The sequence below is a fragment of the Anopheles arabiensis genome, chromosome 3 (genome assembly GCF_016920715.1).
Source record: "Anopheles arabiensis isolate DONGOLA chromosome 3, AaraD3, whole genome shotgun sequence".
Taxonomy (NCBI): Eukaryota; Metazoa; Arthropoda; class Insecta; order Diptera; family Culicidae; genus Anopheles; species Anopheles arabiensis.
Window position 1 is genome coordinate 41186831 of NC_053518.1, and position 14542 is coordinate 41201372.

The 14542-nt window shown below is 44.0% G+C and overlaps 1 protein-coding gene across 10 annotated transcripts in view; it reads right to left on the minus strand.

The window, feature by feature from the left end:
- The window catches only part of LOC120899903 (aryl hydrocarbon receptor nuclear translocator homolog), a 196182-nt gene that overhangs the window by 158603 nt on the left and 23037 nt on the right, over positions 1 to 14542 (minus strand). Inside the window, exon 1 of one of the 10 annotated variants that reach the window (XM_040306240.1) lies at positions 542 to 636. The exons of 5 other annotated variants lie outside the window; for them this stretch is intronic. The gene's annotated coding sequence lies outside the window, so the exon portion shown is untranslated. Of the gene's footprint in view, positions 1 to 363; positions 637 to 14542 lie in introns of those variants that run through there. 4 more of the 10 variants (XM_040306236.1, XM_040306238.1, XM_040306241.1 and 1 more) reach the window with 4 other exon arrangements.

Below are 14542 nucleotides of genomic sequence, written 5' to 3' on the forward strand. Positions count from 1 at the left end.
TTGATTCAAACTATTTTTCCGCCGATAAAAGTTAAACATTCCACACGTTTCGGGCTCAAAACAGACACGATTCATTTGGTTGCAAATCTTGGTAGCAAATAGCACAAAATTGTCCCAGATAGGTCAACCACCAGAGCCACTGTCACAGGAAGGTGTGAAAATCGCGAAATTCCGTGTTGGATTCCTCAGATGAGTCAGGCGTTGTCCATGTGTTGTCAAATACGGTTGAAGAGAGGAATAAAAAAAACACTGCATTTTTCAACCAATCCGTCTTTTGTGTCAGTAACGCATTCCAACATCCACAAAATATTACTGTCAAAACTAGCCACCCTTTGGTGCACTAAAAAATCGAACACATCTTACACTACCGTATAATTCGCTAGCAATTGAGCTACCACCCGGCAACAGAAACTGTATTTCACACGGCACGCCAAATAATCGCTTTCCAGCTGCACTGGAGACTAAACGCAAAATCGCGCACGACGAAACACACGTACACGGCACAGCGAGAGAATGGGAAAAAGGAAAAACCCGTACGCACACGGCTCCGCTGCGACACGTCCGTACTCGACGAAAGCTTTCCGATTACGCACGTAAAATTCGAAAATTCACACCGCTCGACCCTGCCAGGCCGGAGTATCTGCTGCAACTGTGTCTCCCTTCGGAAACGGTTAACGGCCACGGCAGGGGCACGACGATTTCGCCCATTTCGCCCTCGCTCTCTTGGTAGCGCGTGTTTTGCCGAGAGAGCAGGGTGCAGCAGCGCGAGAGCGAGAGCGCCGTATATTCGCTCACGCGGAGTATCGGAGTGTGCTGCTCGCCTTTCAAGGGGTGCGCTTTGTTTTGTGTTCGACACTCACACCCCCATGCACACATGGACTGAAAAGGGGAAAACGTGTGTTCGTTTTTTGTTGTTGATAAGATAGAAAGAGAAGGCAATTCACGGGGAGAGTGAGAGAGAAAAATCACGCGAAAAGGCAATAGAAGGGATGGAATGCTTCGAAACGGAGCGAATAGCAGCCAAGGGTGTCGAACACAAAAAAGGCCAATAGCTAGGTAAAGGTGTTGCCATTGGGATTTAAAATTAATTTAAATGTTCTGGTGCATAGAAATGGACAATTGAAGCACAGTTTTACTAATCGTTAAAAGAGGTTTCCAAATAGAAGAATCTGTTTTCCGATTGTCAATCTTCGAAGCAATCTGTAGCTTGAAATTATGAAAGCCTAAACAGTTATTATAGATATAATTCAAGAAACACCTGCACTCAATTTTAGCCTGAAGCTTGTACATCAAATGAACTCGTCGAGTAGACAACCAGAGAGACTAATAAACTTTCAGGAGAGACATTCCAGATCTCATGCAGTGGAAAGCGTATTCTGTTAGCCTTTAAAAAAAAAGGACCAAATCGAAATGTACTCGACATTCCTCGCTCAACATCTTGCGGCATTCTTAGGACACTTCATCCAAATGTCCACACAGCCGACCACGACTAGGGTGCGATGGCATTCGATAATGCACGGAGGAAGAATTGAGGGGGGGACAGAGTGGACCCGATTCCGATAATAGTTCTGCACAAAGCGTAAACTTTTATCGGTCTCGCTTTCACTGCTCCTACACCTCGCTCACACCGCTCTCCCACCCCTCTCTCTTCAGGAACATTCGTGTTCCATTCTTCCGAACACAGTCGAGTCGTACAGCCGGAAGCAATTCCAAGCAGGAACCAAAACTAATAAGTCAAAGTTTTTCCACCAGACACTACCACCAGGCATTGGTGAAGAAGCGAAAAAATACCGACCAGGGAGGACCACACCGAGCGAAACTACTAGACCCCGAGAGGGGTGGAAACCGGGGAAAAATGCGACAGGAGGAATGCTCCGAGGTTCGGCACACGGGACGAATGTTGGAGCATTCTTTCCATCACCTTCGAAAGGGAAAAAACCTTTCATGCGCTCTCCCTTTCTGTCGCTCTTTGTGTCATGCTGCTGCTGGTGCTGCTACTGCTGCTCGTGTGTTTCATTTAATGTGTGCAAATTTCATCTATTTTCTCTAATGGAAGAAAATTGTTTTTTCATTTGCCTTTCACCATACTTACACACACACATACAGGTTCGTTTCGGGACTGAACATATGAGCGGATGGGTGGTCGTGATGGAGGGATGGCTTTATTTCATTTCTCTTCAGTCTCTCTTTAGGACCTACCGACTAAGCCACGGCCCCGTTCAAGACAGGACCGAAAACTTCCTTATTCTTTGCGTCCAACGTCCTTTCTGTTTAAGTTAGAGGGGGGAGATGGCAGCAAGAAGGTAAGCAGCTGAGCGTCCCCTTTCTACAGCTATGTCTTTCACCGAACCCGTCGAGAAGTTTTACTTCTGATCCCATGCGTCATGCTTAACCTAGTTTGGCGTCGTCCTTTCGCTAGGTGTCTTTACAAGTTCAAGAATTTTGTTTCGCACGCAGTCTATATATGCAAGGAACGCGGCCACCGTCTAGGTTGATGATGTGTGTGGTGTGCCTTTCCTGCTAAGATGCGTTAGTACGAATTAAAGTCTAGGGAAGATTAACAATGACATTAACTGCTTCATGCCTATTTTAACACACAAAAAGATTTCACATTTGCGATTTTTTGAATTCTAGAAACTGTTTTCAATATCTCGTTTTCCAAAGCGCCGAGACTAAAATCTCCATTTTACAGCTCTAACAAGTCCTGCTCCATCAATGGGTTTTCTGAACCCAATAAAGGAACACCATGGATCATTGCTTCCCATGTTTCCAACGTCTCCGTCTCCAATAGCGTCCAGTCTACACCACTGAAACTATAAGCACTACTGCAGCGGCCGTATGAAATTACTCGCATTTACTTAGCAATACCCTCGGACCGACGGTACAATATAATAGTACATCAGCAGGGGTAGGAATCCTTTCTTCTGCCACGGGCAGGTCTTTCCAAGTAGCCTGCAAGAGCCCATCGTGCGAAGGCGACGCTAAATGGAGCCCACTTCAACCACTTCCAATCGAATGCGAGCGAGTGGTAGTGTTTAAGTTTACCCGGACCCATTTTACTCACACTCTCGCAGCACCACCCGGGGACTGTCCAGAGGACGCACCACGGACATTACCATCGTCATCTCAAACCAACGCACCCGCCGTCTCTTCCGCATTCATTTCCGTCGGATGAAGTGAACTGTCGAAAGCGTTTCCGGAAAAAAGCAACGACCGGACCGGAGCAACGTGTGCCTTGCGAGAAAATGTGGCGTGTGGCGAAGGATGCTCGGGAAGTGGCTCCAGTTGCCCATGAAAATTGTAGACCGTTCGGTTCGGGAGTCCGGGTGTGGGAGCCATCCACTGGTCACACACTGGACGCAAGACGAAAATGAAACCGAAACCGAAAGAGCAAACGCATTGAATTAAGAAAGTTGCGAAGATGTGAAGCAGCCAGCAAGGGGGCGGGGGAGCGCCGCTTCGTGCCTTTTTGGTCGAAAGGGAGGAAATGCGTGCGTTGTGCTGTGTGGCTGAGTCGGGATGGGGAGCGCCGGTTTGATGTTTTAATGATTCCCAAAGGACTCTGCAGACCCACCGTTTGCCCAAAATTGAAACACGAACACGTCACCACTACCACTACCACTGCCACATGGTGTTGGGAAGTGGATGTGGAGGATAGAAGGTTGCTTTTGTGTGCGATGTTTGGAGAGTACGAAATGGCACAGTTGTTGAGTTCTGTTGCGTAAATTAGGTGAATTGACAAAGGAACTATTTTGTACAGCGTAGTTCTATCGGCAAGAAATTGACATGTTCAATGATTTGACAGCTATTGATTGATTGAAGATGTGCAGTAACGGCGCTTAATACAATGTTCAATATAAACTTCTTACCCTTTTGATTGTACTGATCTCCTTAACTTTAAACCATAAGAATAATAAGGTTCAACGTTACTCACCTGAAAAGAGAAAAAAAAATTGATTAGTCTTTGTTTATTCAGTGTCTGCATTCATGCATTCTAAATTTGTAGTACTTCAAGGTAAAAGCGTGAAAGCGTGGTTTTATTAAATATTTTTGTTGTGTTGGCTCATATTCGCCACACATGCATCTTAGTGGCAGTCTGTCGTTATAAAATGACACAAAAACTAAGCTCAATATGCCATACTATGAAACATAAACTTTTTTTTTTTTGTTTAAAAGACTGCTCTTAGAAGAAATAAAAACGATTTGTTTACAAAGTATTTTTTTTATTGTAAGATTGCGTCGAGCAGCTCTTCACTATAAGGCGTCATCCATAGATTACGTAACGATAAATAGAGTGCACATTGAATGCACACAGAATTGTTTTCAGCGTAACATTTGCCTTTTCATTTGTGTTGTGTTTTCGAAAGGGTGCACACAGTTCTGATTTTTAGCGTTGCATAATTTATGGATGACCCCTTGTCAAATGCTACAACGAGACAAATAGTTCATCATCAGAACAGTTTAAACCATTTATGATTTTAATAGCTATAACGACACTGCATTCCATTGGTTTAATAGTATGCATTAAAAACCGTTCCAATGACGATTATAAACAAAACCTCCCATATACACAGATCAGCATGGCACACCGCATCCAGCGAGACACTCGAACGCACCAGCAGACTACACTTTACGGGATCATTAATATTGTTTTATTACCCAGCCAAAAGTAGCATTGTCTCACCCCGTGCCAATCCGTACAATAACAACGCACCCTGGGAGGGAATTTTGCTTTCAATCTCACACCCCACACACTTACGATTTCAAGAAAGCTTGCGCACATTAAGCAGCAAGCGCAAGTTCAGGGCGACACACAGAACACCAGCAAGACATAAAGCCGAACACGTAATCGATTCCTAGTGCCCCTTTCTATTTGCGTCTACGGGAACGGAAACGTAATACACCATTTCTCCCTGCCGAGATGCAGAGAAGGGAAGCGAGAAGAGAGAAAGGAAGAGTCGGGAGGTCGTAAAAATCCGCGGACTCTAGATATTGGGCGGTGAATTTTCCAACTCAGTTAACCTTCTACGTACTGCTGCGGGACCACGAGAGTCCGTCTGAGTACGCAGGTGACGTTGTGTTGGTTGCACACCCTCCAAAACACACACATACACACACACACGGATAGGACATAAGGTAGGGGAGCAAAGGGCAGCAAACGAAAAAAGTACCATCAATCCATCGTCGTGCATCATCAGTTTCGCTAATTTATTATTCTATGACTTTCGGTTCTACGGCGCGCCGAGGGACCTTGCCTTTCTCCCTAGTTGAACTATTTTCATTCCCCGTTGCTCCTTGCGACGACTCGCGGTGCTTTCTCTCTGTTGTGTTCTTGTGTTCCATTTCACCTTAAAGCTACTTTCTACTCAGTGTTACCTTGTGCGATCGCTTGTTACAGGCCCCGTTTGGGCTTACCGCTTGGCATCGGTAGCAGGAAGGAAAATAAAAACTAAACGCAAAATACACACACCAGCAAGAGGAGAGTGTGAGTGATCCACGAGCACTACTCCAGGACACGGCTCTTGGTTGGGTGTTTTGTTGTTGTTCCGTCTGAACAACATAAAACTAAAATCGAGCAATCGGTATGATGAAAAACAGCCCATGACCCCCTCACTTTCCACGGGCAATCCTTCTTCCTAGGAGGATACTTCTAAAAGCAAGTCGTTTTCAGACTCGTTCTCCTACCACTGTGTTAAACTATTGTCTATTCTGGTGTATGGTTTGCGCTGGCCCACCAAACGACGTGAAGCAAATGATACTAAAATATGAAACAGTTCTATCCGAAATGGGTACGTTTCGGTCGTGGAATGCCACCTTAAGACGTGCGTCCTTTTCACTTCCCACCTCCGGTCGAGAGATGGAGGCGTGTAGAAAGTGAAAATAGTATAACCCGTTGTTGTTTTCTTACTTCCACTCGAAAAACAAAACATCACATACAAAGGAATAGAAAATAAGCCAACGCCAAAGAACGCTGGTACGCATTTTATTCGTAGCATTACAGACGCCTCACCAAATGATGGTTGGGAAGCAAAATGGAAAAGCTCGTCGCACATTTATCTTTTTGGACAGGTGCAACTACACACTACGCTGCTTTGAAACGTCGCCAATACACGGAAATCAGAACGCAGTTAAATCCGGCACTGAAATGCTTTCCGTGATAAAAGAAATCTACCAGGTGGGGGGAAACAAGGTACACCAAGTCCAGTTTACAAGCGTCGGTGTGTTGAATGATGTGTAAGAAAATGGAATCATACAAATAAATCGATGTACACACAATGTGCCCAGTCAGTCAGTCATGGTGGCGCATTCGCATGACGGTCACCATTGGCATTAACAAACTGTGCGCAGCTCGCACCATTTGATACGCTACAAATGTTTGTATTAGAGACACAAATCAAACATTTGGTACACGTTTTTAGTGTGTGTTGCATCGTCTGGGATGGAGAAATTTGGACGGGACTCCACAGGAACTTAAGCCGCAGGACAGATCCCTTTAGTTCTACACCTAGCGCTAACAAATGCTTCTTATGTTGGGCGCTTTCTACACCAACCCTGTTCGCATATTTCATGCCATTTTCCAAACACCAGCAAACGCAGTACAGGACACGGAAGAATTGGACTTGGGAAATGTGATAAATATTCATCGAAAACTGTACAATCCGTTTCGGCGATGCGAAGGAGGGCGTAGTTCACATGGCGATTCCTCGCGAGTGATAAATAATGTTTTAATCTACTACCACATTCCAGACACCCTAGCTGCCGCGTATAGCGTAGAAGAAAAAAACACCCGAGCATAGAACTTAGTATTCACATATTTTTCACGATTAGTAGCTCCCCGACGGCTACCAAGGAATGATCATAAATGAGCCGAATGAAATTATAGCGTTACGTTCAATTTTCGCTTAAAATATGGTTCCTTTTATTGTTACACCCAGAGTTCTGCTTTGGCAGGCGGGTTGATGAATTCAAACCAGCACACCCAAACGTTCTTAATAAGCAACAAAGGGGTGACATTTTATATTGACTGCTGCCCAAATCCCTGCCCTATGCTAAGCTTGCGGACCGATGCCGATTGCTCGAACACATATTAACCCTTTTGTTGACAGTGTGGCGCTGTAGGAAAGAAAAAAAAAACAGCCACCTCTTTAATACACGGGACGGTTTTGGGTCAGTGCGAAGGTTTTCTATCCCCTGCCGCTCCACGCACACCGTGGAAGGTTCACCGAATTACGAACGGGTTCAATGAAGAGGAATTCAATTTCAGCTTCGACTAAAGACCGGAACTCATTTCATAAATCACCCCACCATAACGAGATTAGTCAATGTGTCGGGAATACATCTTTGGTGCGGAGGGGACGCTGGTTCCCGATCGGAAGGTCCATAAACATACTTACTTTACTGTTAATTATTATTGACCACTTTTATAACTTTGGACATGCGATACCGACCGGCGGGGTTGTGACCGGCCAAAAGCAGCCATGACGAAGAGAAAACATGTGTTCGACTATGCTGTAGGCTTTGGAAATCGAGAGGAGAATTTGATATTATTGTTTGTGTATATGTATGTAAGCAGTCATCATGAAAAACGGATTTTGAAGGAAAATGTTACAACAAAACAATTTTCATATTTTTTATCCCAGTAAAAATTAAGCCAATCAAACTGTTTACAACTGTTTGCAAACTTGACATAAACGTAAAAGAATTATCATGATTAAGAATTAAATTTGTTGAGGAATAATGTTTTATATTGTGGCCACTATTTACTTCAACTAAAAGTTTACGTTGCGTGCAAATAAGACATATAAATTGCTTTTTGTGCATTTTTTTATATAGTTTTTGAGAAAGCCGTAACGCCAAAAAATGATGTAACACCGCGATAATGCTACCCCTTGTTCCTACTACTCAGGTCCCAACAGTTGCACAAACTGCATTCCATGTTACAATGGATTCTGGCAAGCCGACAGCCAATCTGATTGAAAAACAAAAACAGTCCACACTCCGCATGCCGTCCTATTACACCCTTCACACACCTTTGACAAGTTGGAAATGGAATCGACAGAACAAATTTGTAGTGCGCAAAAATTCAATCAGAAAGCGGCGCGTGTCTTGCGCCAGCCAGCGCGGCAAAAACAGACAAAGATTGAAGCAAAGAAGCGCACACATCAAGATCTCGAAAAGGCGCGGAGCAGAGTTGAAACGACATCGCGCGACTCGCCGCGAATCCAGTGAACATAATGCATTATTTGTTTTGAATTTAAATTTCATGCCGGTTCCATTTGCGGCCCACATCCATTTCGTGGCAAAATGGAATCGCTGCGTTCTATCACTACACCTGTTGTGTATGTGTGCGTGTTTGTGTGGCAGCCTAGGTAACTTTCAATCTACTTACTTACCATTGGAGACATCGGAGACAACGCCGCCACAAACTGAAGTACATCAGCCTCCCGAGGGATGGTCGGAAAAACAAAAACGAACTCCGAGTCAGTACTAACTGTTCTTCCCATGTTCTTCGTCATGGGAGTATGGGGCAAGGATCAAGTTTGTTTGGGCAAAGTTTAACCCCGCGGAAACAGACAACTGGGACATCGTGTTACATCTTTCGACTTTCTCGGCAGAGCGACTGTGATACGGATTCTCCTAGCGGTACGGGGATCATTTGTCGACTTTTCATGTCGTGAATTTACTTAGCAGAATAGGAAAGGACAAGAAAAAGCAGAACAGGGGTGCAAATCTGACAGGGAAAAAATAATTGACTTTTACAACAAACTTTACTTCGCGAATATCTGTAGCGCTTCTAGTGAGAGCTGTGGACGAAGGACAAAACGCAAGAACATGGTACTGGTGGAGGCGATGAATTTGACAAGTGAATTTGTACCTTAATCTTATCTACGTACATCAAAATGACGTTGAACAGCAATCAAATAAAAATGTAATGGCCTCTGACCATGGTTACGAATTGAATTGTGGTATTTGGATATTGGAATATTGCATTTGGAGCATTTGGTAAAGCCGATCGAATTCTTGTCAATAATTTCATTACAATACATGGAAAATATTTAATATTATGATACTCATTAAAACATAGTCCTCTAAATTATTATCGTCCATCAGATGGATTAGGTTTAATCTTGTTTTCATTTTATAAACATAAAAGTAGTATAATTGCTGTACATTTTAAGTAATTTAGCTATGTTTGATTGTATAGTGTTTGCATACTTGGTATAGCTACAGCTCCATTAAATTGTTAAACATCTTTAGTTTAATGACGTATGGGTCTTACCAACCATAAATTGTCCACAAAGAGAATAGATACATATGAATCAAATTTAAGCCAATATTGCACTTGAAGCTCAATGCGTAAGCCTATCGATGAAGTGACTTGCGTAATAACTCCACACATACATTATTCTGTTGCAATCGTGACCAACAGCATTTCACCATAAATACCTCAACCAACGAACGAATCAACTGGCAAGCAAATTTAACACCCAAAATACACAGGTTTTACGTTTGTGTCGACTGAAATTAGTATTTCAGACCCACACAAAAATACGGAAGCTTCACAATCCCGCTCGAATACAGAAACAACAGCAACATAAGCCCGAGTTGAAGGTACCTTTATCTAAGGACATCCATCTGAAATGTTTATTGCGTAAATATTTAAGCGAAACATTTTGATCAAATTCACCTCGTACACGGCGATGGGAAGGATGCGGTTGCGCTACCACTCAGACCCATCGCAATCGTACCTGTGGGTAGTAGTTTTTGCGCTAGCTACTCTAACCTAAAACAAAACACACACAGACAGACAAACCTCTGTCCCCAAACGTAACAGCAGCAGTATGGCCCTCTCTCCTCCGCTTAGTGTACTCGTGTGTCTCGAGGGAAAAGTCGCTAGCTCCAAACAAAACACAAAAAACCCGCTCCACACTCACCAATCCAATGCGACGTGGGACCAGCCGCGTAGCTTTGCGCTACGTTGAGTAAATATTTGCCCTTCGCCTTGCCAGCCGCAACGTAGCATCAGTGCCCCCTGTGTGCTGACTCGCTCGCTAGGACGACGCTAAGGACGATGGATTACTTACTTTCCCCATTCGGTGTTCGTGTTTAGTTCTTGAGGCCCCCGTAGGCCCAGCGAAGGAGCACTTTCTCCAGCACCGGGTTGGTAAAAATAATGCCCCCGGCATGCTCCTCTCGTCTAAAGCGTTTCTTTTACACGGTTAGATGGGTGAGTGTACGCGAATACGCCTTTTTTACTACAAACGGCGTACTACACACATCTTCTTCTACGGGACACAATTTCTGCACACCCATGGAAGATGAAAAAGGTAGTTCGTTCCAAAGTACACAGTCGCACACACAAACCCATCACTAGCACACGACACTTAACCTCCTGTGCGGGTAAAAGTGACTTTCACAAAACTAGAAATTGCGCACACCGGGGAAAAATTTCTTCATTCGAGTAAAATGTCATAAAATAAAGTAAAATAAAAAGCCGAGAATATAAAACCAGTAACACGCACATCGTAAACCATTTTTCGGCCCATTTTGCCCCAGCGACCGGCATCGACGTTGGGTGCTGGGACGAGGCGAGGTGTGAGAGTACTACCCACCAAACTCACAAAAGACGATGCGTCGTCGTTCGAAGTAAACTAGAAGCCACAAAAAGCAACACCGCAACCCACTAACGGTCCTTTTTGATCGGATGTAGTTTTTAGTCATGTGTCGTCGTAAAAACTGTCGTCCGCTACGGGTTTCGGAAGACCACCTTCGTTTCCTTTCCTGCTTCGCGTACGCTTTCACAAGGCACAGCGACATTGGTAAATTCGGCTAGAGACAATTTCGGCACACAGCACACTGGCAGGAAAGGATTCCTGTTTTCCAAAATTGTGTCCCTATTGTTTCTCGCCAAAACTCAATTTCCTGTACTCGTAACTTCACACAAACACATCCCTTAAATCAGCATCTACCGCAAAAGGGCGGCGGGAACGATGACTCAAAGGATTTGCAGCAAAGGACAACAAACAAAAGGAAGACAGGATCGTGTGTGAAAAGCATCTTTCCATCCAATTCGCACACACGATGCTCGACCGGAACCGGAAAAGCCTAACGCGCACATAGCTGCGGAAGCAGCGGCACCCTGCAAAATTCGAAATAAGCGCCAGCGACACTTATTGGTTGTGTACTACTACCCATCTCAACGCATGGAAGGTGTACGGGAGGGAGAAAAAATCATACATCAATTGCGTATCGCAACCCAAAATCCGAATTCTAACCACCGATGGCGGCTTCGTGGAACGCAGCCTCATCAACCGGAAAAACGGGCGAATATCCTGAACAGGATATTCATTTGGCCGCACAGCAGCATGCGTGTGGATGGTGTGGAGAGTGAGAACAAAACACCGGTGATGTTTCCCTTTTTTTTACTGCGATCATTCGCTGATCCGGTGGGAAGTGATTATTGGGCGATTGTTTACATTTCCACATCCTGTGTTAGGTCCGTGTGGGGTATGTATACAACCGCGCGACCGTGTCGGAAGCCGGGACATTCTTGTTTGTTGCCTGATGGCATTCCACGAAATTGGGTGGAATTGTGTTTTTTTTTTCACTGGCAACGAGCGGGAAAAATTGATGATATGTAAATTGGGAAAAAACGAACATAAAAAAATGAGACAAAAAATCCTCGAGTTCGGATTTTTAATGTTTGTGTACAGCATTTGATGAACCGTCTCAGCCTGTGCCCGCATCTGGAATCCATGAGAAATTGCTTCACATGGAAGGATCATATTACAGGATCGTATAATGCCTGTATTCATTTTATTCACACTTACGAGGATAAGCGAATTAGACTTTATAGGGTTTGAGATATATTGACTTTTTCAAATAATGTTTTAAGCGGTAATTGCCCAAGAGGTCGTAACTCACATTAAGTTTTTGGAGATGATTTTGTTGTTGTTTATTTTTAAACAGACTTTGTGCAGATTGGCCTCTTTCGCCACTTGATAGGAGATGAATATATTCAGCGTAATGATAATACCAATAAGTGGAGAGGATCAACAGTTTACCGTATTATGTTACAATTATGTAAAAGGCTATATAGGTTATAAGCTTCACGTTTTCCTATGATTAGTCTATGCCGATCATTGAGTTGTATTTTCATATCAGCCTTGTTAATACTACAATGAGTCGTGGTTCACTCATTTGAAGTCGCAATCCAGAAAGATGATATTCTTGGGACAATATCTAAACATACCAGCTAGAATCTTTGAAATATATATGTTTTGATATGACACAACGCTAAACAAGATGCGATGACTAAGAATACTCTGTTTCCCATAGTAAAATACGTTTCAATAACTGCTCAAACAGAATCTGTTCATCCTTGGAAAATTATCCCACGAAAATGTGGTTCCCATGCATCTAATTACGTACAGCATCCTCACTCCACCAACAAGGACAAAAAGAACATACAAAGAAAAGGGTTGAATGGGAAGCTTTGTAACATAAAAAGAAATAATAGAGAAACTCATCATTTCCGTGTAATTTGAAACCACTCTGCACGATCAAACAAACTTCCGAATGAGGAAATGAAAATGCCAACAATTTCTTCATTCCCTACGCATCGAGCATTTAATAGGTACAGCATAATCACACACACACGACGCACCATATGGTACTGCAGGGCCATAATTTATTGGCCAATGGTCGTCAAACGCAGCCTTCGCTTAAGGAATTGATTGACTCCCGAGAGCGGTACACATACGGACACCAATCAATTAGACCTGAAGGCAGAAGGAAGACGGATCCCGGGATTATAACCAAGCTAGCCGAACCTCCGGGGTAAGAAATTATCAATCACTCAAACCTATCAACTGCACATTTTGGTTCGATTTTCGAGCGCCTACAGGACTACAGATAACCCAACACGGGCGGTGTTGTGCGGTGGAGCAGAAAATCCAAACGGATAAGGGATTCCCGATGGCGCAAATCTTGAAAAGCATCTAAACCGTGCCACTGTATTTCCTCCAATTGCCACACAATCGGAAACGTTCAATCATTTGCTAAACATACAGAACACATTTTCGAATACACACACACAGACTTGTTTGACCCGCATTTTGTACCGGTACCGGGACTTACGCACCCGGGTCGTTTCGACAGGGTTTGAGCTCACTCTCCTGGCTCACACACCCCAACGTGTACGCAATTTATACGCAACTTAATTATGCAGCTATTTTCAGCCATTTTGACACCATACGCAATTTCTCGGGGTCTGTGCGAATTGCAGACCTGCTTGCTGTTGCTTTCCACACCGGAACGATGAGAACTTCCGCAAGCAGGCTCTGTACGGTGTTGTGTACGCATAAATCGTCTGCCCTCATTGCCAGTGGAAGGTTCCCGCTCGTACCTAGCGCAAACCGAACCAACCGAAAGAACTGTTCAAGAAATGGTTAGCTTCTTTTCTTCTAGGACGAATGCAAACCCATTTCCACCACCCCAACAATTCCAGCCCCGGGTGGAAAACTCCCTAGTTAGAATCGAAAATGGAGGGAGCCGCTAACCCTAGCAACGATACCTAATAAAAAAAAACTCTCCACCCCCCTAAAACGAACCCATCCAGAACTCTATCAATCATCACAAGGCATCAAACTAGGGAACTGGTATCAGAGAGCAAAAATAAAAACAGCAAAATATTAGACCCACAATACAACAACTGGCTTTTTCGCGTCCACGTCTCTGCTCGGTTCTTCGCACCCTATAGGTTGTGTGAAAAAAGCGAACGCAGTCCTTTGAAATATTGAGAAATTCATACCAGACACAGTCCACAGACGGCGGGGCAGAGACCATGACCAACAAGCTCGCCTAGCCGTAAACCTTGAAAAAAAAAAAAAAACAATACAAAACAACGTCAACACCAACACCAACGCTCTACGCAAACCTCCCAAAAAACGATTTCTGTCCTCCTTCCTGTGTCCGCAAATGCTCAGCTATGGGCTATGGTTCATTAATAACAATCGATTACAAAACCGTTTAATGCTTTCAAATGAGCGAAGTGGATCCTTTTTAACGGGGAAGCTCATCACACGATGCACCTCGGAAATACACGCTTACAGGAGAAAGAGCTAGTATCATGGCTTGAATGTACCGTTGGAAATGGAATTGGGCCTACACGCGCTCCACAGAGAGGCAAACTATCCCAATACGGGTGTTTATTTACATCAAGCAGGGAGAAAGATATTCTACTTCACGTTTGGGTGGGAGGCACCAAAAATGATTAATTGATTGGCACCCTCTCCGGGCGAAGGGCCAAAGAAAAAAGTGGTCAAAATCCCAAAAAAACCTAACGAAACACTTTGAGGCAGTTTGTCATTGAGGCACGCATCAGACAAAGCATTATTGTGTACGTTTCGTTCCGGTATGTCGAAGCGCCCAACCAAGAAGCGCCACGAGGTCTTCATTACAACCGTTAGCAGTAGAGGAGACACAAGCAAGCAACCCAATATCCTTCCCTCCGATCAAAGTCTCCAATATCCAATACCAT